This window comes from Orcinus orca, chromosome 12 (assembly GCF_937001465.1).
Source record: "Orcinus orca chromosome 12, mOrcOrc1.1, whole genome shotgun sequence".
NCBI lineage: Eukaryota > Metazoa > Chordata > Mammalia > Artiodactyla > Delphinidae > Orcinus > Orcinus orca.
In genome coordinates this window covers 26677452-26701429 of record NC_064570.1, presented here as the reverse complement: position 1 = coordinate 26701429, position 23978 = coordinate 26677452, and the positions used below count along the sequence as shown (strand labels likewise).

General features: G+C 39.3%; 1 protein-coding gene across 5 annotated transcripts in view; it reads right to left on the bottom strand.

The window, feature by feature from the left end:
* The window catches only part of MAP7 (microtubule associated protein 7), a 166371-nt gene that overhangs the window by 81695 nt on the left and 60698 nt on the right, over window positions 1-23978 (bottom strand). The window lies entirely within an intron of this gene.

Below are 23978 nucleotides of genomic sequence, written 5' to 3'. Positions count from 1 at the left end.
GAAACGTCCAGTTTAGTATGTGCTGCTTCTGCTCATTCCACTCTCCCCAGCAGGCTTCTGGTCTCTTATCTGGTATCGGATTAACTCAATAGGGAAAGAAAAGCAGCCTGAGGCGAAGCTAACAAATGAGAAAACACTGAAAACACTCAATGTAAAAAGGGAGAAACACAGACTGTTCATTATAAAAACCAAGCTCTAAAAAGTTAAATAAGATAGCACAACCACAGTAGAGCGGAAAAAAATACATTAGTAACAGTAACAAAAGCAACAACTGTGAGAGCCATTTATCAAGCGGCATCTGATGTAATAAGCACTGTGCTAGAGACTTTACATCCATCACATCTAGTTCCTATAGGTACTGCGTAAGGTAGGCAATGAGCACCCCCATGTTACACTGAAAACACAGAGGCAGAGAAGAGTAAGGGGTCAGAATCGGGTATGGATCTGCCGTGGTTTGCCTCCAGAATTTGTGTAGTTTTCAGTCACCATGCTGATTTTTGAGAAAAGGGTTAGACAAACTCACCTGCTAGACTACCTGGAGAATAACTGAGACCTGGTCCTGGGGCGTGAGAAGAGCCAGTGGCTTTTTCTTGTTTATTTTTTTTATGATGAGAAAAAGCAATAAGGGGGCCTCATCCCTCTGATGACCTATCTTGACCCTAAGGAGAATTTGCATACCTGCTTTGTGAAAGTTCAGCCCTGCATGGGCAAGTACACATGAAGTCACAGTAGTTTTACTATTTCCTGGTAGTTCATAGTACTAATGAATTCATAATAAAGCCACAGTTAGTTTTAAAGAAAAACAATGGTCTCCAAGACTACAGAAACAGAAGCAAGACCTTCAGTGAAATGATAGGAAAATCCACACGGGATGAAATCATATTTCTCTTTCTTAGCTCTTGCTCTCCCCATCCCTAGCTTAATTAAAAGGTATAAAATGGCGAGAACAATAAACAATTCTCATAGCAATCTGACAGTAGCTACAAGATAAATGTTTCAACCCCTTTCTCTGCCCAAATTCAGGCTATAGAGTACAGCTGATACACGTAGCTCAGTCTTAAATTGTACTAATTTGTATTTCATCAAAGTGAGAAGTTAATTTTATGTTCAACCGCACTGTTGATCAGTTAATACCTAAACCCACGTGGAGGACGCATAAGATCTTCGGGATGCATTCAGGAGCCTCAGGGCCGTGCAGCTGCTCTTTTCCAGAAATAAAAGTAACAAGTCCATTGTCATTTTTTTTTTCCTTTTCACTTTTCAAAATGAAATGCAGCTGCTCTCAAACCCTCTATACAGTTGACCCTTGAACAACATGGGTTTGAACTGTGCGGGTCCACTTATATGTCTATTTTTCCCCAAAGTAAACACTATAGTACTACACTGTCCGTGGTTGGTTGAATCCGAGGATGTGGAGGAAACCTTGGATGTGGTTCCCACTAAATTCACTGAGCTGTTGTAAGAAATTGCCATTTTCTAGTTCAGGATTATATTAATATTGGGGCTGGCCAAAAAGTTCGTTTGGGTTTTTCTGTAACGTGTTACGGGAAAACCCAAATGAACTTTTTGGCCAACGCAATAATTGAGTAGACATTAAGTAACTTTAAAGAAAAAATAAATTTATTTTTTATTTTATTCATTAAAAAAAAATTTTTGGCTGTGTTGTGTCTTTGTTGCTGCGTGCAGGCTTTCTCTAGTTGCGGCGAGTGGGAGCTACTCTTCGTTGCGGTGCACAGGCTTCTCATTGCGGTGGTTTCTCTTGCTGTGGAGCACGGGCTCTAGGCGCGGGCTTCAGTGGTCTGGCACACGGACTCAGTAGTTGTGGCTCGCAGGCTCTAGAGTGCAGGCTCAGTAGTTGTGGCGCACGGGCTTAGCTGTTCCACAGCACGTGGGATCTTGCCAGACCAGGGCTCAAACTGGTGTCCCCTGCATTGGCAGGCTTGATTCTTAACCACTGCGCCACCAGGGAAGCTCTAGGTAGCTTTTTTTAAAGACAATATAGGCCAGGAAGAAAGGAAATCTTGCTAAGATAGTGATAAGATGAGAAGTTTGAGAGCCTGAAGCTAATGAAGACAAATAGGGAGTGGCTGGCTTAGTCGTCAGCTTCATGCCTGGTCTCGCTCCGGCTATGAAGGGTAATCTCGGACTGATGGCCAGTCTAAATATCGCTAGATTCAATTTGGACTCAGTTTATTGCAATGGGCTGCTGGTCGGGCTGGGCAGGTTCACTTGGTTGGCTAGAGCAGAAGTTTGAATGCCAAAGCATGATCCACGTACTGACCCGGTGGCGCAGAATCACAGGCGAGTACAATAAATAATGGGTGAGAGGCATGAGTTGGGTGCTTACAGATGTAATTACTCAGCAAAATATTTAATGAGCAGGCATCATTCCAAGCATAATAACACAAGGATAATGGTAGCGAAATTAACGTCTCTCAAGACAGATAGAAATAGATAATTAAAACATAACGAGGTAAGGGGCTTCCCTGGTGGCACAGTGGTTGAGAGTCTGCCTGCCGATGCAGGGGACACGGGTTCATGCCCTGGTCCGGGAAGATCCCACATGCCGTGGAGCGGCTAGGCCCGTGGCCACTGAGCCTGCGCGTCCGGAGCCTGTGCTCCGCAACGGGAGAGCCACAACAGTGAGAGGTCCGCGTACCGCAAAAAAAAAAAAAAAAAAAAAAAAAATATATATATATATATATACATATATATATAAAACGAGGTAAGTACTGAGAGAGAGGTATGTATGAGATTCTATGGAGGCACAAAGGTAAGGGAGGCTTCCTGGAGTAGGCATGCGGGTTGGGGGCACTTCTGGTCAAGAAGAAGGCAAGATAACCAAAAGCAGAAAGGAATTTACCCATTACAGAGAAAAGGGCAGGTATATGCATCAACCCTCAATCATGCTGACGTGAAAGCCTGTCAACTTCTTTTTATAAATGAAAGATCGTATCTTTTCTTTATTCCTTTAAAAATACTTTTCTTGTAGTTTTTCTTTTTTTTCACTTGTTGCAAGGAGGAAACTATACATTTCACGTCACATTTTTACTGTTTCATAATTTTAGAGTATGGGTCCAAGGACACAAAACTGTCAAAGGTAGGGGGTAAGCCAAATATTAAAATAAAATTATTTTATCTTAAAAAAAGTTGTTGGGCTTCTCTGGTGGCGCAGTGGTTGAGAGTCCGCCTTCCGATGCAGGGGACACAGGTTCGTGCCCCGGTCCGGGAAGATCCCACATGCCGCGGAGCGGCTAGGCCCGTGAGCCATGGCCGCTGAGCCTGAGCGTCCGGAGCCTGTGCTCCGCAACCGGAGAGGCCACAACAGTGAGAGGCCCGCGTACCGCAAAAAAAAAAAAAAAAAAAAAAAAAAAAAAAGTTGTTTTACTTTAATGATCATTTTGCTTTCGGATTTTTACGCTCAATAAGTACTCGATAAATTTTAAGATTTTATATTCATTTTTTCCCTAATGTAGAGCATCAAAACCACTTATTTGCCACCCTATGATGTTGTGCCGTGTACTGCAAAAACAAAATAAACGTTTTTATTCCAGGAATTAATATAAAAATAATGATAAAATTAAATCATTAAAGTTCAATGCTTTTCTCACGGAATTAATGGTATTCTCATAACAGTCTCCTTAGTAGATCTAATAATTCTGTCTTTTGGTCACTTCATGATTATATTTTACTGTCTCAGTATATGGGAAGCTATTTTCTGCCTCTCCCACGCCCTTATTTAGGTCATGAATACCCTTGCAAATCTCAGGAAAGCCATTGGCCCCTGACCCTGAAAAGCTGTCCATGTAACTTCAGAAAGTTTCATGGCCCCCAGGGACGGATGGTCAAGCACCCGCTCACCTCCTGCCACAGCAAAAGGTGCCTTAGGTGGTTACGAGTTCCAAACTACAAAGTGAATCTTCCCCATTTCTTGACATGAATTTTTTCAATTAATCTTTAAAAACATGATACTTAAAATAGTTCTTATAGAACAAGCTTTCAAAACACTTCTCATTTGAGGGTTTGTGGGAAAACCACCTATGGGCCTTTAACACAGAGATGTCCATGTCTCACCCAGACCTACTGAACTGCAATCCTGAGGCATTAAGTCTTAGCTGTACAATTTTAAATAGCTCCCTTGAGGAGTGTGATGTACATCCCTGATTTAGAACCAGTGGATTAGGGAATTTAAACTAGGATTCGTCTCCCACAGGCTTAAGTGATTTTTCACATTTTTCATTCCTTGGCAAAAAAAAAAGCAAGTCTGGGGTTCCTGGACTAATACTTTAAGACAAGTTGGTGGGCTTTGGTCTTCCCCGGCTCAGCAGGCTTCAATCTGGGGTATGCATGCTCCTAAGGGTAACTGAAGGCTTTCCACAAAAGGATTTTCACCTTTTTTCTGCTTTGGATTCCTTTGGCAAAGGTCAGGCTAGATCCCTTCTCAGGATAATATCTTTAAATGAATAAATGAAAATACGTAGCATTACAAAAAATACATATTTAAATTATATTTAGGGACTTCCCTGGTGGTGCAGTGGTTAAGAATCTGCCTGTCAATGCAGGGGACACAGGTTCAAGCCTTGGTCCGGGAAGATCCCACATGCCGCAGAGCAACTAAGCCCTTGTGCCACAACTACTGAGCCCACGAACCACAACTACTGAGCCCGCGTGCCTAGAGCCCGTGCTCCGCAACGAGAAGCCACCGCAATGAGCCGCCCCCGCACACTGCAATGAAGAGTAGCCCCTGCTCGCTGCAACTAGAGAAAGCCCGCACGCAGCAACAAAGACCCAATGCAGCCAAAAATAAATAAATAAGTAAATAAATAAATAAATTTTAAAAATAAATTATATTTAAAAGCTTATCAAGATGCTAAAAGGTTTGTACTATAGCTATATATGTGCTTCTTTATTAACCCATTAAATAACACGATCTAGAGGCATGTCTCATAACTGCCATGATTTCAAGCAGTTATCTGTTTAAACTGCCTTTTGAGGTATCTGAAACAACTGTAATGTGTAGAAAATATCTGACTTCTGTTAATGCTAATACTGCTGTAGGTTTTTTGCTCATATTCATAATTAAAGGAAATGTTCGGCTAAATCCGAAAAAGAGGGGATATATGTATACGTATAGCTGATTTACCTTGCTGTAGAGTAGAAACTAACACAACATTGTAAAGCAACTATACTCCAACAGAAATTAGTTTAAAAAAAAAAAAAAGGAAATGTTCAATTTCCAGAAAAGGTTATTGGAAATAAAGATGCAATTATTTTCTTCATTCAAATTCACATACTCCAGGTTAAAGAACCCTTGTTAAAGGGAATACATGTACATGGAGGGTTTTAAGGGAATCAGTTCCCAGATTCTTTCCTAAAACCTTCTCACCTTGCTTTTCACATTCCCCTTCTCCCACTATCATAAGAAAGGCACACCATTTATGCCTCTTGAATATATGTGGCTCAAGGTCTGTGGTGTAAAAACTCTGAAGTGTAACCAAAGGAACAAGGAGAAGATGCACTGCTCCTGAAGAGGGGCCACTTGTGAACAAGGCAAGAAATACTACGGGAGCAAGGCCTTGATTTATACAAGTGAAGGGGATCAGGAGATGCCACCCCCAAATATGCCACTCTGGCATATGGATTACTTTGAGCTGAAGGCAAATGAAAAACTGTGGACACAGGAAGCTCTCTGTCCTCCCCCTTTAGGTCTAAAAGCATTCCCTTGTGAAGGTGACCAGTTTCCGTTTTAAAGGCACTCTCCTTTCCCATACCAGAATTAGGAGAATGACTTTTATCACCAGAAACAACTTGAGTCTACATAGCAAATCTTACTAAATAACCCTTATCTGCCATTAGTGTCTCCCATATATTTACCTCCCCACAATTTACAGCCTCTAGAAACCCCAAACCCCTTTCCCTTGTCTAGTCACTTCTCCACAATTTATCACCTTTTGTTAAAATGATATATAAGTCCCTGGGTTTAAACACCTCTTTGGGTTTTTATATATTTTCTGTGAAGCCCTCAGGCATGTAAAAATATTAAGAAACATATTTGCGCCTAGAAATTAGAGCATTTCTCTGCAGTTATTAACGTTTTCCTACAGAAGACACTGAATTAACAAGATTTTTTCATTGAGGGGAAAAAATATTACAAAACCAATGCCTTTTATCCTGTTAATCTGTCTGTTGATAGGTACTTTAACTAAGGCCTGCAAATTAAACTAAGTGGGTAGAGGAAAAATTTTTCTACCCCTACACAAGTAAAAAGGTTTGCTTTGTCTGTCTGCCTATATTAATGTGTCATTTGTCATGGGGCACAAATTGATATACTTATTTGCATTAAAAAAATGAAGTCAGACCTTTTCTGTCAGACAGTAACAAGTATGATACGGCGGAGGGTTCAATCAACCAGGATTTTTTGGATAAAATAAATGATTTAAGTCTGTAGCTTCAAAGTTTTGATAAAGGTGTATTTAAAGCATGTATACACTATGGAATTTTCTAAAATTAGAGCCTTTGAAACGATTTAAACTAGTTTTAAATAAAATAATTTTGGATTTCAATTTCTATGTCTATAAAGTAGCACATGATTTTTCAAATTTCTTCTAGGATTCACGCAAGCAAAAGTGTTTGAAGGCTGACCAATGTTTCTTAGAGTATGGCCCATGAACCTCTTTCATCAGAAACAGTGCGGTATTTGTTAAATACCGATTTTTATGCCCCATCTCAGACCTACAGAACTTGAATCTGTAGGGGTAGGGCCTGGGAATCTTCACTTTTAACAAACATCATGGTTGAATTGGATGTACACACCAAATTTGAGAACCACTGTACTTTATATTACTTTATATTCTTTACTGCTTTGTGGTGAAAACTTCCAGAAAAGATATAACGTTTGAACCATTTTTTGGACGCATATTTATTCTCTGACTCCATGGACAGGCATTTGTCACAAGCTACATTATATAAACTCAACACGGGCTACTGACTGATACTTATTTAGACTTGTATGGCAGAGTCAATGTCAATAGGAACCATCCCTTTAAGCATCACTTAGTTTTCAGTGACATAGAATAGTAGTAATGATTTCTTTAATATATATGTGCCTTAAAATTTTGACACTATTTTTGGATAAGCTATAAATAAGCCTATCAGAGAACGGAAAGGCAAATATTCCCTTTTATACAAACATGTGCCCTACCACATGAGCTAATGATAGACTTCAACATTGGCCCTACTATCTAATTGTTGTCAGAAAAAAACCCAATAAAGCTCAAGGGTTAAAGCTTAGGCATTTGACATTCCATGGGTATTTTAATATTTCTAAAAAATTTCCCAGACTAAAATTCTATTAATCATGCTACTTGGAGCTTCAATTTTCGGCCTTTAAAGAATGACCCAGTTTTAAATTATTCTTGAAGAAGTTTGGCCCTGCCCACTGGTACTTTCTAGAGGTTGAGATGTGCTGACTCATTGTTCAAGCCTACATCTTTGTTAGGTCTCTCAGTTTTCATGTGATCAGATAACTCTACTCCAAGGTCAACTGCTAGTTAAATCCTGTGATTCCACTATTAACTGACACCATAAAATGTAATCCAGAAATTTGCCAAGGAGTACAAGATCTCGTACTCACTGTTATTCAATAGCTAGCACAAGTTCAGTTTCAAGAAGCTATATTGTGGGCATATACGGTAGACGAATTCTTATATATATTCTAAAATCTACTCCTGTATTAAATAGGACTAACAGAGAACTGTGCAACGAACCACACTGTCCTCTATAAAACATGCTTTTATGGTTACTTCCCAACTTTAGCATCGATTTAATCTGTTTTGAATATTTTAATACTCCTTTCTACACTGAATAACAGCTAAGGCTAAAAAAACAAAAACCCTGATATATTTATATCAAAATCAGAGTATTTTAAACTAAAACACCCACCTCTCACACATATACACCCCAAACATAAATTTAAAAAAAAAACTGAAACTAAAGATTTCTTTTTCCAGAGCTTCTCTTTCCTTTTGTCAAGGCACTAGATGTGTTTTAATACTATCAATATTCCAACTAAGATTTATACTTTATAATAATCTTTAAACTGTAATAATTAAGGCAAAATTTAAAGCCTCAAATATTGGCTGAATACGTATCATTTTGAAAAAAAATACTTAAGTACTCGGTGCTTTACAAAAATTGAAACAATATTGCTCTTTCAATATTAATTTATCCTGAAAGTCATCACCTAAAATTTTAAGCAATAACCTTCATATGGTACTGTGCTAAAATACATTTTTTTCTTTTCTTTTTTAAGACAAGGAGTTCAAGGAATTAGAGATAAGAAGCTGGGGCTTCCCTGGTGGCTCAGTGGTTAAGAATCCTCCTGCCAATGCAGGGGACACGGGTTTGAGTCCTGGTCCAGGAAGATCCCACATGATGCGGAGCAACTAAGCCCGTGCACCACAACTACTGAGCCTGTGCTCTAGAGCCTGTGAGCCACAACTAATGAGCTCCTGTGCCACAACTACTGAAGCCCACATGCCTAGAGCCTGTGCTCCACAACAAGAGAAGCCACCGCAATGAGAAGCCTGTGCAACGCAATGAGGCGTATCCCCTGCTCACCGCAACTAGAGAAAGCCCACGCGCAGCAACGGAGACCCAATGCAGCCAGAAATAAATGAATAAATAAGTTTATTAAAAAAGAGAAATAAGCTGTTTTGACTTCTGAGGAAATAAGCAGGTTCTGGGTTCTATAATAATGCTCTGGGGTCTATGCTGGAAAAAATCTTTATAAATAAGCTTAAACTGCAATAAGGTCCTTTTGGCAACACTATTATTTAAAACTTTGTATGATAAGAGTCCAGAGTTTTAAAAAGGCCACAACTGTTAAAGGACAATGAATTTATCACAAAGCATTCCTATTCTACAAAATGGCGTTACATCAATGCCTGACAGATGAAGACGCAGGAAGAAGTAACCAAGCAATCCTTTCAAGCAGATGCCAAGAAAAAGAAAACACACTTTAATGTTATATGTCTTTTAGAATGACTAAAAGAATCCTTCCCCATTACTCCATCCATCCACGGCTTACACTGGAGCGCCTACATCCAATGTATTAGGTACCAGGGATATAATGGTGGGCAGAGGCAGGCACAGCCCTGCCCACATGGAACTTAGAGGCTACAGGGAGGTAGGCATTAGAAAAATGATCACACTAATGAATGTTACACTGTGAACCGAGATAACAGCTCTGAAAGGGAAGAACACAATTCTAGGGAGGAACAATACAAGGAAGCTGAATAAATGCTACTGTTTAAAATTCCATGTGGCTTCTTTTAAACCTTTTGTCCTTCCAGCTAACATAATTCAGGATACAACTCTAAGTAGAAAAATACTGTAACTAAAACAACTTAGAATCCAAAACTTATTTCCAAGGAGATTTCTTCATTCGTTTTAAAACAACACTTTCACCCCTACCACTTCATAAATGCAGATTTTTTTTAATAGAATGTAATTCCCACCATGGAATACTTTTACTTATCTGACTAAAAATCAAGAACTTAATACTTCAGTATAAAATCAGTATGTTAAGTATTGAGTTCTTATTTTTTAACAGGGGCTTTTTGAGGTATATGACTTTTTTTTCAAAGTGGCTAAATTTTCTTGGAAGAGGAAAGGCTAAACAGCATAAATCAACATCCTGTGTTTCGATGGTTATACAAAACTAGCAAGCAACCGCAAATGCATGGAAGTAAAAACCTTTCTGTTTTTCTCATGGGTATAATTTCAAAACATTCTGATGACAGCTATTGGCTGTAACCCCTATGTACAATGTTCAGCATATTTCACGAAGTTTAATAATTAATAAACATCCTATGTCATTAATTTATAATAAATAGAAGCTGCTTCAGTTTTCAAATGCACTGCTTAAGATTCTACCCAATGGTAATTAGCTGATGGTGACAGCTCTAAAATTCCTTGATTTGCATGTGTCATATTATGCCTTCTGAAAAGTCCAGTGAACTTGGGTGCACTCACCCAATGGACAGCACAGCCAATCTGTTGACACTGTGGTGAAGGAAAGTACAGCATTTATTGTAGGGTGCCATGCAAGGAGAATGGGCAGCTTGTGCTCAAAAGACCCAAACTCCCCAATGGCTTTCAGGGAAGGGTTTTTAAAGACAGTGTGAGGAAGAGGGTTGTGGAGTGACTAATCAGCTCATGCACAATTCTCAAATTGCTTGATGGTGAGGTAACAGGGTGATATTTTGAGAATTTCAATGACTAGTTTTCTAGTTCCAACCAGTCTGGGGTCTATGTTCTGGTGGTCAGCACATAGTTAACTTCCTCTACTTGGTAGGGATCTTAGTAACTGCTAAAAAAAAAAAAACCAAAAAAACAAAACCAAAACCTCAAGGATATGGCTCAGGTTATTACCTATAGCCCTTGAGGGGGAACTAAAGGTCCTTGATTTTATTTTATGGCCAAACTATTACTATTTTGTCTTAACTTGATTGCTTTCCTTTGTTTCTTCATTTTTTTCACTTTTCTAATTAAATTTGCTCTTTGGAACTCAGGGAGGGAAGGCCTAGGAGGCTAAAGCTTTTCTACAAATAAGAGGTGGGGGACACAGGGGTGAGGGTATCTGTCCCCAGGAAGGCCCCCATAGGGTCCTGCTTGGTTTCAGTCCCATTGGCAATCAAATGCTAATTTGGATTTAGAGCTGAATAACTCATGAAGATTTAACCACATCCAAATGATCTATTTGCAATAAAGATATCTTCAATTACCCTCATCCAAAAAGGTCTCCTTGTGATTATTTGAGATGTTAAATGCAGCTGGTAGAAGGGATACCTGGAGACAAGCATCTGCTTCAGTTTATGCTACCCCCTTACAAACACAGCACGTAGCCATGAATATTGGAACCAGCTTCTGCTGGAGACAAGCATCTGCTTCAGTTTATGCTACCCCCTTATAAACACAGCACGTAGACATGAATATTGGAACCAGCTTCCCCGATGGTTAGAACTATCCCTTTCTGGCTCCTTGGTCGGATGGTCCTCATTTTGCATCTAGTGTGGACCCTGAAGAGGAATACTAGACATGTGCTTCCAAATGTAGCACTGAAAACCCTGAAAATACATGGAGCAGAAAGCGGCAGTTTTAGAGGTGCAGTATATTGGCGTAATTCTAAGAAAGGAATTGAGTCATATGAATCTACTGCCATTAAAAGGTTTAAAACTATTGACTCCCCAATTCTACTTCTGAGACTCTATCTTATGGAAATAATCTAAAATATTGGAAAAAGTCTTACATCTAAAGATGTCCATTAGAGTACCACGAAGGGCATCAGCATACACCACTCCAAAAGATGCCACTTTGGCATGATTTTTAGCTGAAGGCAATTGAGAATCAACAGATGCAGAAAGAATTCTCTGCACACACACCCCTCCCATCCACCTAAAAGCAGGACATAAATTTCCCTTGTGACAGTGTCCCCCCACCTCCTATATCAAAGAAAAAAGGCAACTATCAGAGGGGAGCAACTCATCCCCAGAGACAGAGATGAGTTTGCATAAACAAACCTTACTACATTAACCCTTATCTTCCATTTGCTCTATTTTCTAGCCACTTCCCCACAATTTATCACCTCTTGAAGCCCCAACCCCCTTTCCTTTGTTAAAATGGTATATCTTGAATCCAACTAAAATCCCTGAATGACACACTTGTCTTATTTAACTTGATTGTGACTGTTGGCTAGTGTTGATAGCACTGAATTATAAAACATCACACTTAAGTGCTTATATACTAAAATTATTTTGATTATCAGAAGTAAAATACAAAATTCAAATATTCAAAGAAAGAATTCTTAATAAAATGTTATATAAAAATGTTAATCTTTGACTCAGGACTTTATAACTTGTGTTACAGAAAAACATGAGACCTATGTACGGTTAATGTTAAATCAAGTAAGTGGAAAGCTTAAATATTAACTTTTACCTTCTCGGTCCTTCATCACATGTTACTTGCTATTCAGGTAATGTTATTTTATTCTGTCTGTGATAAGATATTAAGAATACATTTATGTAACCATACTATGATCCAGAAATGGATTATGGCATTATCTTTTCAAAGAGGTCTTATAGAAAGGTACCTTTTAATGGAGAATGATTCTCATGTATAAAAATTTTAACCTAAGTTTTAAAGTTGGTCTATGGTTCAACTGAAATTTATTTATTCATGTCACCTGGAGGTTCTGCTAAGAAAAATAAATTATACTGTCAACACCATAAACTGATGATTGCAATTCAGTACTAAAATGTCAGTTCAGAGGACATGTACTTCAATGTCTCAATGAACTGCTCTGAGAAAGGATTGGTGGTTTTCAGTATATGATTTAAATCTTAGACTATGAGTAATGAATCTTGGAACTTAAACATCTCTAGGCTGTGTGACAATATGTGCTGCTACCCTGAGGCTCTTCTTATTGTTCACTAGCAACACACATTTCCTAGAAAGAGAATTTTAAACTTCTGTCTTCGATATGTCCCTGCCCCTGCTCTTTCTTTATGAATATCTGTGTGTTCTGTTATGGACAGGAAGTTAAACTCTATTCAACCTAACGTACTTTGAGATCTCCGGAGGGTTAGGTGAGTAAATGGTATTGGAAAGCTTTAGTTGTATTGATGCTTGCTTCAAAGACCACCTAATTGAAATAATCATCAGGCTCAGAAAAGTAAGAGCTCTGAAAAAATCGGAGAATCATTTTCCCTGGGGAAATTTCTAGCAGATTTTTATACGGAGTAATAGTGGCTAATATATTTTAAAAGTTTGGTACCATATCATTTAAAAGGAAAATCATATACCCAATGATATTTATAAAGAATTGAAATAACCACAAACACAACTGCCATTTACTGAATATCTATTATGTTCTAAACTGTACTAGATGCTTTAAGCATTTTGTCTCATTCAATCTATTCCTCACAGTAAGCCTGCATTTAGGTAATACTCTCCCCACTGGACAGAGATCAGGCTGTTAAAGAAATCTGTCTAACGTAAACGGCTAAATCATGAACAAAATCCACATCAATTTGACTTTAAAAGCTAGTATCATAGCCACTGTGCTACAGTGCTTTCCAGATTTCTTTTTTTCAAATATGGCATTAAAAATTGTACCTTGGTCTTTTTTTTACTGTTTTAGTGGGGTTTGCCCCCCCAATTAGTGATATTTTGACAAATAGTAGAATTTATATAAAGTCATAAAGCATTTAAATTCTCATTTAAGGAAAGAACTTGCACCGTGTTTTAATATGTATTCAAGTAACACTGTGTAATTTGCTTAATGGATTATAAATCACTTTCTTGTGTATAATCTCACTTGACCATCTTAACTTGATTATGGCAGGTGTCACTGTTGCCGTTTTATAGGGGAGGGGACTGAGGCTCAGAGAGGGCAAATGGGATTTTGCCTGTGGTCATACAGACAGCCTTCGAGCTGAGTTTGAAAACCTGGTCTTTTGACTCTAAAGTGCAGCAATTTGTCTTCTCGATAGAGGTATAGATTCAGTGTTACTTTGAGAATGGCTAGTGTTTTGTGAAAGCCTTGTTTAACAAGCGTTTTGGCTTCTGAAAACTACACCTACGTAGAATTCCTGGTAAAGGAGTTTGGGTTTGCCGGACAGCGTGAACCTTCCTGAGTGTGTGGGAGGGACTAGTCCTCCCGAGCAGAGGGCTGACCTCGCCCAGGCTCAGGGGAGGAGCGAGCTTATTTGGCCTGTGACTTGGTATTTTATCACAGAATTATTTTTCTAGAGTCCTTCATTTACCTATTTTTCATGAAGGAAGTAAACTTTTTGGTTTTCTGTTCTTGACACATGGTTAACCATCTGTAACAGAAGATAGGAACATTTCTTGCTAACTTTCTTTTCTTCCAAAAGTTGGAACAAAGCACTAGCGCTGTGTCAACCACAGAATAAATCAGCATGTTCTAGTGTAGTGACAGTCCATTTTATTTAAAACTGTCTTTTTGTTTTCGTTATTTTGTGTGTTTTATAATAAGAGTAGGCGTGGCCTTCTCTACTTTGTTGCCCTATTGAAGACTGGGGACTGATCCATTAATGTGATAAATTGATTAGGCGCCTACTGGTTGCCAGGCACTGTTACCGGTGCTCGGGATACAGTAGTGAACAAAAGGGCCAAAACTCCCTGGCCCCATGGAGCAAACATTCTAGTGTGGGAGAGCACAATAAACATTATAGCATCAGCTGGTGCTAAGTACAAAGGTGAGAACAGGCCAATAACAACAGAAAGCAGTTTTTGTTGGGGTGGGAGTGGGGTGTCACTCTTACACTTTATTATAGTTATTCCAGAGCAGCCTGACGGTGGAAATAGGTTCTGCTCCCACAGCGGGATGGACCTTCGTTATGCCCTGGGAAGTGTACAGAGCACAGTTCCCTTCATCTCCACCCCAAATGGAGTTTAAGGTTTTTACACTGAAATTTTAGTTTCTGGAAACATGAAGCTACGATGTTTTCTACTTTTCTAAGCTCTACTCAATATCAGATTAAAAGATGCAAATTGGAAAAGACCAAAATCCAGCATCTAAGAATAATTTAGTATTTTTAAACCACTTATCTAAGATTTTTTGACCAATTTTCTGGATCAAAAAAATTTCCCCCTCAATATAAATTTTATTTATTGGATATTTATCCAATTTTCTTACTAAGCAACCTGTATTTCATTTGATTCAAGCAAAAAAAATTTTTTTAAATTTGGCTGTGTTGCGTGGCTTACGGGATTTTAGTTCCCTAACCAGGAATTGAATCCTCACCTCAGTAGTGAACAAGCGGGGTCCTAACCACTGGACTGCCAGGGAATTCCCTGATTCAAGCAATCTTATTTATCACATTTAAATAATTCACTATGAAACCCAATGCTTATTATGCATCAACTGTCTTATCCTAATATTTGAATACTATATGTAAATATGCTTTCTACCCAGAAAGATATGTCTATTTTGACTCATTAAGTGCAAAATGAATTTACTGATAAAAGTGAGTTAACTGAACAAATACATATAATAGTAACACCAATTTTTTTTCTGGGAAACCAAGCATTAGGGGAGGCATTTTGCCTCTTCTTTAGTGCATATACAGCCCTGAAAATTAGAGATTTATTCCCATTGTACAATGATGATACTGACATACTTATAAAGTATAAATAACTTGTTTGAGGTCACAAACCAGTGTCAGAGCTAAAAGGCAGACTTGGATCCAACTCCAAAGATATTCCTAATATGCCACTTTAACTCCATATTTTATCATCATAAAACACCAAAGGCAAACCACTTATTTATACCATAATCCATCTCCTTAATGGTCACTGAAACTACGTATCACTCACATTTCTTTCCTAGATGTATTTTTATTATAAAGTTTGCAAATATTATTTATGAAAATGAAGATAGATAATATTTTAAAAGGGCAAATAATTTAGTGAATAAAGCATTCTATTACTCTTAAAAATTAAACCTGATAAAACATCTAGTATATAAAGAAAATTCTAGAGAAGAAAATACAGTGATAAAAATACCTCTCCAAAATGTAGGGCATAAGATTCCGATGACTATAGTTTTTTCTGTAAAGTGTATATGTGAGTTAGTTATTTACATGCCATGCGAATAAAAGCATTCTGGTAAGGAAAGATATGAGAGGAAAATGCATGCAATGTTTCTGATAAAAAAAAAAAAACCTAAATAAAAACCAAAGAGGTAAGCAAGCGAGGTATGACCTTTTTTTAAATCAGCAAAAAACCCTAGCACTCCTCAAATACACCCCTCGAAAACAGAAAAGCAATCATTTCTCAAAATCTTCATGATCTGATTCAGATACAAATATTAAGAGCAATAAGAAATCATCAATAAATTATGCGCTAAAATGTTCTTTGGACAGCGGCGCAATTGTGTGTATAGCCTGCTACTGCTACATCCAGCACTCAAGGAGACCCTAGGAGTTGTTTCAGGGTTTGCACATTGTTTTTTGCCAAAAGAAAAAAAGTGGGAACATGGAAAATGGAGTATAATATGGTTTGCCTTGAATTTTCATAGAAGCTATCACGTGGCTGTAGGACAATCCATCATGCACAGATCACAACAAAGATTGTTTCATTTAATTAAAATTCCACTTCTTTTTCTTAGAACATTAAAACCAAGTCCCTCCCCCCCAAAACAAAAGGACTTATTAGAAGATTTCCTACTCTGTACTTTCACCCCGTTAAGTGTTAATTTGTCAAAACTGGTTTAAAGATTGCCTGATTCCTGCCTTGCCTTATTGAGAGTTTCAAAACACATTTTGAGCCCAAGAACTTACAGGCCAGCTTAGTGTCTTCCATCCTAAAATCCTTCTTTCTTGAATATGCTGCAACATATTCTATCTTCCTGATTTGAGTTCCTCAGCCGGGCAAAGACCAAGCCATCAGTGAGGAGGCCGTTTAATCACCCCAAGTATCATCTCTCACACGGCTCGAGGTACACTCAGGAGGAAGGCAAGAGGGTGAGGAGACATACGACTCTACAGCCACTGTTTCTAAACAGTAACCTTGTTCACTGAACCAAGTAAAAACGGAGAAAGGCTTCTGTTCAAAAGAGCCAGTGAAGCTCAAATGGGTGTGGGCTGGGAGTAGCGGAGGCCTTTCCTGGCTAAGAAATGGTTGTTAAACACCAGTTCAATCTCAGGGATTCAAACTCAGCTGGGGCCCCAAACAGAATATGCATTAAACACATTAGAACAACTGTTTACCAAGATCATCTAAACGTTATTTACTGTTTTTCCAGATTCTTTGGCCTTTTGGTTTCCTGACGTATTAACAATGGCATTTAAAACCCTGAAAATTATGGCTCATTTTGTTCCCATACCAAATGCATCTGAAAGAGGCCATCGTTTAGAATCAGTCAAGCAGAGAGACCGCTGTTCTTTGACTCTCTTCACTGAGAACATTCATGGAGCCGTTGAGAAACCACATGAAATGAAGTTTCGCTGCCCTTCAGAGGGTCCAAAAGATTGACTCGCTTTAGCAAGTTTTGAAAAATTCTGAAGGTCTCCAGAGAGAAGAGGAAGAATAAATATAAACACTAAAGTTTTAGAGATTATTTCTGGATAAATTAAATATAGATCCTCAGAATTTTTTTCTTTTAGCCAGTGATGAATTGCATTATAAATTTCGAATTCAACATTTCTATCACAATTTTACCTTAGGCTTGTCTTTAAAAGGACTTTTTGTCTAAGAATTTAGAGGGGAAACTGAGGAAAAAGGATCCAGTCCTCACTGTGTCTTTAGAGAATTTTAAAATGTGACATGGGAGCCAGAATACTTTGCTTAAAACCAATGAATTTAACGAGTTTGGATGATCAGTGGGCCCAATCTGGAAAAGGAAATACACTGTTTAGAAGAAAATAAGTCATTTCAAGCCTCTCTGAGTAGTAGGACTCGACCCAGTAAAGAGACTGGATGCATGGGATTTCTAAGATGTAAGAATTCAAGCACCAACACATATATATATGGAATCTTAAAAAAAAAAAAAAAAGTCATGAAGAACCTAGGGGCAAGACGGGAATAAAGACGCAGACCTACTAGGGAATGGACTTGAGGACACGGGGAGGGGGAAGGGTAAGCTGGGACAAAGTGAGAGAGTAGTATGGACATATATACACTACCAAATGTAAAACAGATAGCTAGTGGGAAGCAGCCGCATAGCACAGGGAGATCAGCTCGGTGCTTTGTGACCACCTAGAGGGGTGGGATAGGGAGGGTGGGAGGGAGGGAGACGCAAGAGGGAAGAGATATGGGGATATATGTATACATACAGCTGATTCACTTTGTTATAAAGCAAAAACTAACACACCATTTTAAAGCAATTATACTGCAATAAAGATGTTTAAAAAAAGAAAAAGAATTCAAGCACCCCCTAGACTTGGCAATTAACCTTTTTTAATGCCCTTGGAACTAAAGACTGCTTAGTAGGAGCCAGTGGAATGCCAGCTGCAGCCAGCACCATCCCAGCACCTCCAGAGGCCCAAGCATCACAGCTGCCTAAGTACCATCATTCCCATCCATCAGTTGCTTACATTTTCAAAAGCAGCCTGGATAAATACAGACAGTATCTCTAGTGCAGGGGTTCTCAGCCTTGGTTCTATTGACCTTGAGACGGAATAATTCTTTGTTGTGGATGGCAGGGGAGGGGATGGGGCTTTCCCGTGCATTGTAGGAAGTTCAGCAGGATCCCCAGCCTCCACCTGCTGTCTCTAATAGCACTGCCCCGGTCCGGGAAGATCCCACATGCCGCGGAGCGGCTGGGCCCGTGAGCCATGGCCACTGAGCTTGCGCGTCCAGAGCCTGTGCTCCGCAACGGGAGAGGCCACAACAGTGAGAGGCCCGCGTACTGCAAAAAAAAAAAGAAAAAAAGTCTTTGGACATTGCCAAAGACAATTGGGGTGGGGGTGGGGCAAAATTACTTCTGAGTTAAAAAAAAATTTCGTTTCTAGTGGCTCCAAATACTTCTCCTCTTGCTTGCCCTTCAAGCAGGGCTAGTGTGGCAGGGAGGCTGGATAGCCGGGCCTCATCCCCGAGGTGGGGGAAACAGACTTAAAGTGCTTCCAATCGCTCTGTCGTTCTGTTTTGTTGTTTGTTTTTGTTTTGTTGTTTTTCCGCCCCAGAGATCTTATTGCCGCAAAGAGGGACACGGAACTGACTCTACGGGAAAGGGAGGTCAAGAGTTCACAATGCTGGGACTGGAGGTCATAAACACGCCTACATATTTCTCTGTGCTCACGTTTGGTACAATGGCTGGGATATGATTAATACTCAAGTATTGCCCAAATGTCTGAAGAAGTAGAAGAATTCTCCAGTTCTGCCCAATTAAAGTAATGAAATGCATGACACAGGATAAGTGCTAGCCAAAGAAATATGTTGGCTATTAATTTCAGGAATTTTTTTTTTTTTTTTTTTTTTTTTTTTTTGCGGTACGCGGGCCTCTCACTGTTGTGGCCTCTCCCGTTGTGGAGCACAGGCTCCGGACGCACAGGCTCGTCGGCCATGGCTCACAGGTCCAGCCGCTCCACAGCATGAGGGATCTTCCCGGACCGGGGCATGAACCCTTGTCCCCCGCATCGGCAGGCGGACTCCCAACCACCGCGCCACCAGGGAAGCCCCAATTTCAGGAATTTTTGAGGCATGTTATTAAAATATCAACCTATTCCCACAATTCCACACCTGTATATTCAGTAGGGCTCCATAAGTGTTAGAACCGATACTCTGAGTTATCTCACAGCTCATTTAAACAGAACAAAGACAGGAACCATGAATTTATCAAACAAAAAATAACTCCTATTAGCAAAGTAAAAACAATCCTTTCATTCCGTCCCTCGGAATCTTTATATTCTTACTTCAGACTCAAATGTAACTAGCTCAGTTATCTAGCTCGCAGCTCACTGAAGATTAGAAGCACCCAGTTTTGAGGGGACAGGGGGGTGTTATGAGAATCTCCTAACTGTTCTGTGGCCGTCCGAATCCTGACCTCCAACACCCAGTCATCAACACAGCTATGATGTTTCTAGAATACAAATCTGATCATGTGACTTCTTTGAATGCCTACGTTTTCCTGGCTCTTCATGGTCTCACAGTTGCTTCTCTCACCACGTAGTACCTCTGTAGTACTTGCTTCTCTCACCGCACCTCCGATAGTACCGTAGTATACTATCCTCTGTAGTATCCTTACAGAGGATAGCATACGGCTGCGTTCTGCTGCACTCAGCTCCCCTCTCCCCATCAGTCGTGTACGTGCTGCCACTACTCCGTGAAGATTACTCTCCTCCCTCCATCTGGCTAACTCCCACAAGACTTTTCTCTCTACCTGCCACCCACTCCTCAGGAAGTGTCCACGCTGCCTCTCCTGCTGTGGACCCCTCCACACTGTGATCAGATGGGTGCATATCTGAGGGCTATAGATACGAAAGAGAAGGGCTAGTGGGAAAAAAATATCTGCCTTCTCAAGTACAGACTGCTATAGGAAATAATGAAAATAACAGCTTAAACTTGTTGACTGCCTGTTATGTCAGACATTGACCCATCCCTGTAGGAATTGGTCTGACCTCACAAACCACCCTATTATGCTAATTTTACCAATGAGGAAACTCAGATATACAGAGTAGAGTAACTTGGGGAATCTAGTAAGTGGCAGACTCTCAATCCCCACACTATGCTCTACTGTAGCATCTGCCCTCCAACTAGGTGACTTCTCACTTCTGAGCACCCAGGAAGCATCAGGCCAGTGTCGCCTGCTGATGGGAAACGACTGGTACCACAGGGAGAGAAGACAGGCGGGGAGAGACGGGAGATGACACGGTGGAGACAGTGCCCCACTCACCCCTTAGGAACAACAGTGTGTAACTGAACGGTGGTGCATTCATCCAGAAAAACAGCTGAATGCTAACAAGAGAGGAAAGAGAATAGAGGGTTTTGTTATGTGACTAGTGGCTCAAGGAGATTTCTATGTCCCAGTGCATGGAGCGGTGAGTACCGTCAACGATGTGTCATCTGAAACTGTAGCTGCACAGTAAGGACCTTAGAAAGGGGCACATTTCTAACTATATGCATCATTGTTGCTACTTTCTCAAGATTAAGGCCTCTGCTTATCAGTCCACTTTTTGGTTTCATTTTCAATATCCAGCAAAATTTTCAATGCAGAATTCTGGCAGGTGGATGAAGGCTGAACTGATGGGTTATCATTCAGACTTCCGGGAATGGAAATCACTTTGAAAACATAGTAGGTTTTAAAAACACATACATAAATCCTGAGAAATTAAGGGGAAATGAATTTGCTTATTAAACCTAAATTATATCATCCCTAACAAATATGAAATATAAATATTTTTTAATGGGAGCTGGTGAATTATAAACTTGACAGAGCAGTTGCAGAACTCTGAGGAATCCACCTTCTCCCCTTTTGTGTGTTCCTTCATTACCCGCTCACTGACTGACTGTCTGCTTCGCTCACAGGCCTCCTAAAACTGCTCTGTGGCTGAGATAATGATTCATCAGCTCTTTACTCCATTCCGGGTCCCACTATGAACGTGAAAACTGCAGAGGCCCTCATCTTGACAGGGCAGCTCTTATCCATTAGCGTTTTCTCTTATCAAATCTGCTCATTTGCCACTCTGTTTCTTCCTTGTTCTTTTTTCTTTCCCATTTTTCTCTTTTAACTTTTGGCTACTAATAGAGAAACCAATTCTTATAAAACAGGACCTTTTAAGCTGCAGCAAGAGTTCTATGAGATGATGAGATAGCTGGTAATGTTTCCCCTCCCCCCCCCTTTTTTTTTTAAACAAAGCTTTATTCCACAGAGAATTGTGTGATCAGCTTTGTTTTGCACTCCTTACGGGGGGAGGTGTGTGTATATCTGTGCACATGTAAAAATGAACATAGAAATATATGCATGAAGATCTAGTTCTACCAAATAACTGAAAGAACATGGATAGGCTAAGCTCTTGGACTAAAAAGACATTGCTCTTATAGTGTATTCTCATTATTTATAAGAATTTAAAATGTTTACCTGCAGACTTTAATGTTTACAGAAAAAGAATCACATATACTGGATTTGATTACCACAGTTATCAAAATGGTACAGTTTAAAATAAACTCTTGGTATTTTGTAGAATTTAGTATTTAATATAAAATACCGGGACCATGGCTATTGCTACGTTAAGGGGCAAATGCTGAGAAATAGATTTCATTTATGTTTCATATTTAGTTACTGAAAAGTAAAAGCAGATTCATTTTATAAAGGAACTTACGCTTTCTGCTGAAATTTTTAAAAGCTAAAAATCACAAAGATTTGTTATACATAATTCATTAAAAGATTCAGTTCATCAGCTTATTATCTTCTGCAAATTGGTTTTGATCACGGCAGGTCTTAACTTGAAAACATCTGAACTGCTTCTAACCCCAATGTCAATCTAGGAATACTGCAGCCTACCATTCTGTCCAGGACCCCTCTTTGTCTGAGTTCTTGGTTTTTCCTTTTCCTCTGGGTTCAAAAAGTAGTAGGTGTAGCTTTAGGAGAATATTTGTTAATTTCAACCTTTATAAAGCAACTAATACTCTGTTTTGCTTTCCTTCCCAATAGGTATCTTGGCCCAAACTCTGTATATCTGAGTTTCCTCATCGGTATCTCTTTTGCCTTTAGATTGTCCCCAGAGGCCACAATCTTTAAGATGCTGGAAGAGGAAGATTCTGCTTTTCAGCAGAAGGTCAGAAGATTCAGCCCCCCGTTTTATAGTACCTTGGACAGTGACAAAAGTTACAAGCGCTGGTTATTTATGAAAACGCACTCAATTCAGTTAAAAATGTACTCCACACGTGAATGTTTTCTTTAGGGGAGTAAGTTAATAACATGCTTGTCTGGTTCTCAAAATCCACATTTATATTTCCCTGGAATCTTCCATGACCTCAAATTGCAGAAACAATTTTCCTTCATGTCAACACTTCACAGAAATGGCCAAAACTATCCTTACCAAATGAACAAGAGATATTTTTATTTACATTGAAATCTTTTCCCTTCTAAATCTTTTCCCTTCGCTGTCATCAAACCTGCTCAATCCTCTTCCTACCCCACTGTAGGCATGTCACCAGCTGTAATCAGTTTTCCTGTGGCACTTGTGAGGCACACTAGTTTAGGAATAATTATAATGAAGTTATTAAAAATTGCTATGCTTGAAGCAACAGTTCTCACTAAACATTTCAGCAAAATCAAGTTGTCAAGTCTGGGTTATTGGGGCCGAAACTGCTAAAAAGGGTCAATTGCTTTTTTTCAGTGGAAAAAAATCTCTGCCAAAATTTTCTAAGCATTTTTTATGACTTCTCAAAGGTTTCAATGCCCACTTCCATGTGGGAAATCTGTAAACAAATATCATCGGAACTTTCCATCTTTTGCTGTCGATTCCTGCAAGTTAATTACAATGTATTTCAGAGGGGATTTCACTGACAGGGAGGATTAATGGGGTAGCCTGACAGCTGGAGTCCTGAGTTAGATCAGAAATTAAAATAAGGAACTTGACCTAGTTTCAAAAGGGACGTTTGTTAATTTCCTCAACCCAAACCAGCGTAATCTTTCAAATGCCTAAGGTTTTATTGCAGGGAACTAAAATATATATCCATATATGTAAGGAACTCTTGTAAAACACTTACAACTTTGACTTTAAAAAACACAATTTGATGTTTCCTTTTCCTTTTCTTGTAGAGTCGGCCTTCCCTATCTGCAGGTTCTGTATCTGCGGACTCAACCAACCACACATAGAAAATATTCCAAAAAAAAAAGTCCAGAAAGTTCCAAAAAGCAAAACTTGAATTTGCCACACACTGTGCATTGTATTTACAACTATTCACTTAGCATTTACATTGTATTAGGCATTAGAAGTAATCAAAGATGATTTAAAGTATACAGAGAATGTGCTAGGTTATGCAAATATGCCATTTTATATAAGAAAATTGTGTATCTGTGGATTTTGGTATCCCTGAAGGCAGGGGTCGTGGTGTCCTGGAACCAAGCCCCTGCAGATACTGAAGGACGACTGTATATTCCAGGCTATGAGCACTCACTCTTCTCTCCCAGCTACTACTCCCAGACATTACGCGGTGCTCAGGAGTAATGAATGCCATAATGAAGTTGGGGAATGGAGGGAAGTAAAAACGTCAAGTGTGATATATCCAAAGTACAAATTCTTATCTTATAACCTAATTTACATGCATGACCAGACTATAAGAGATTTATGGCACTGTGGCAAATCACTAGGAAACAAGAGCATTCAAGTTTTGTAGGGTTTTTTCCCATCAAACAGAATAGGGTTTAGCAGTCTACTTGACATATTGGGCAGACAACCTAGGCTCAAACCAGCATCACAACTTTGTTTCCACCTTCAGGCTGCAAG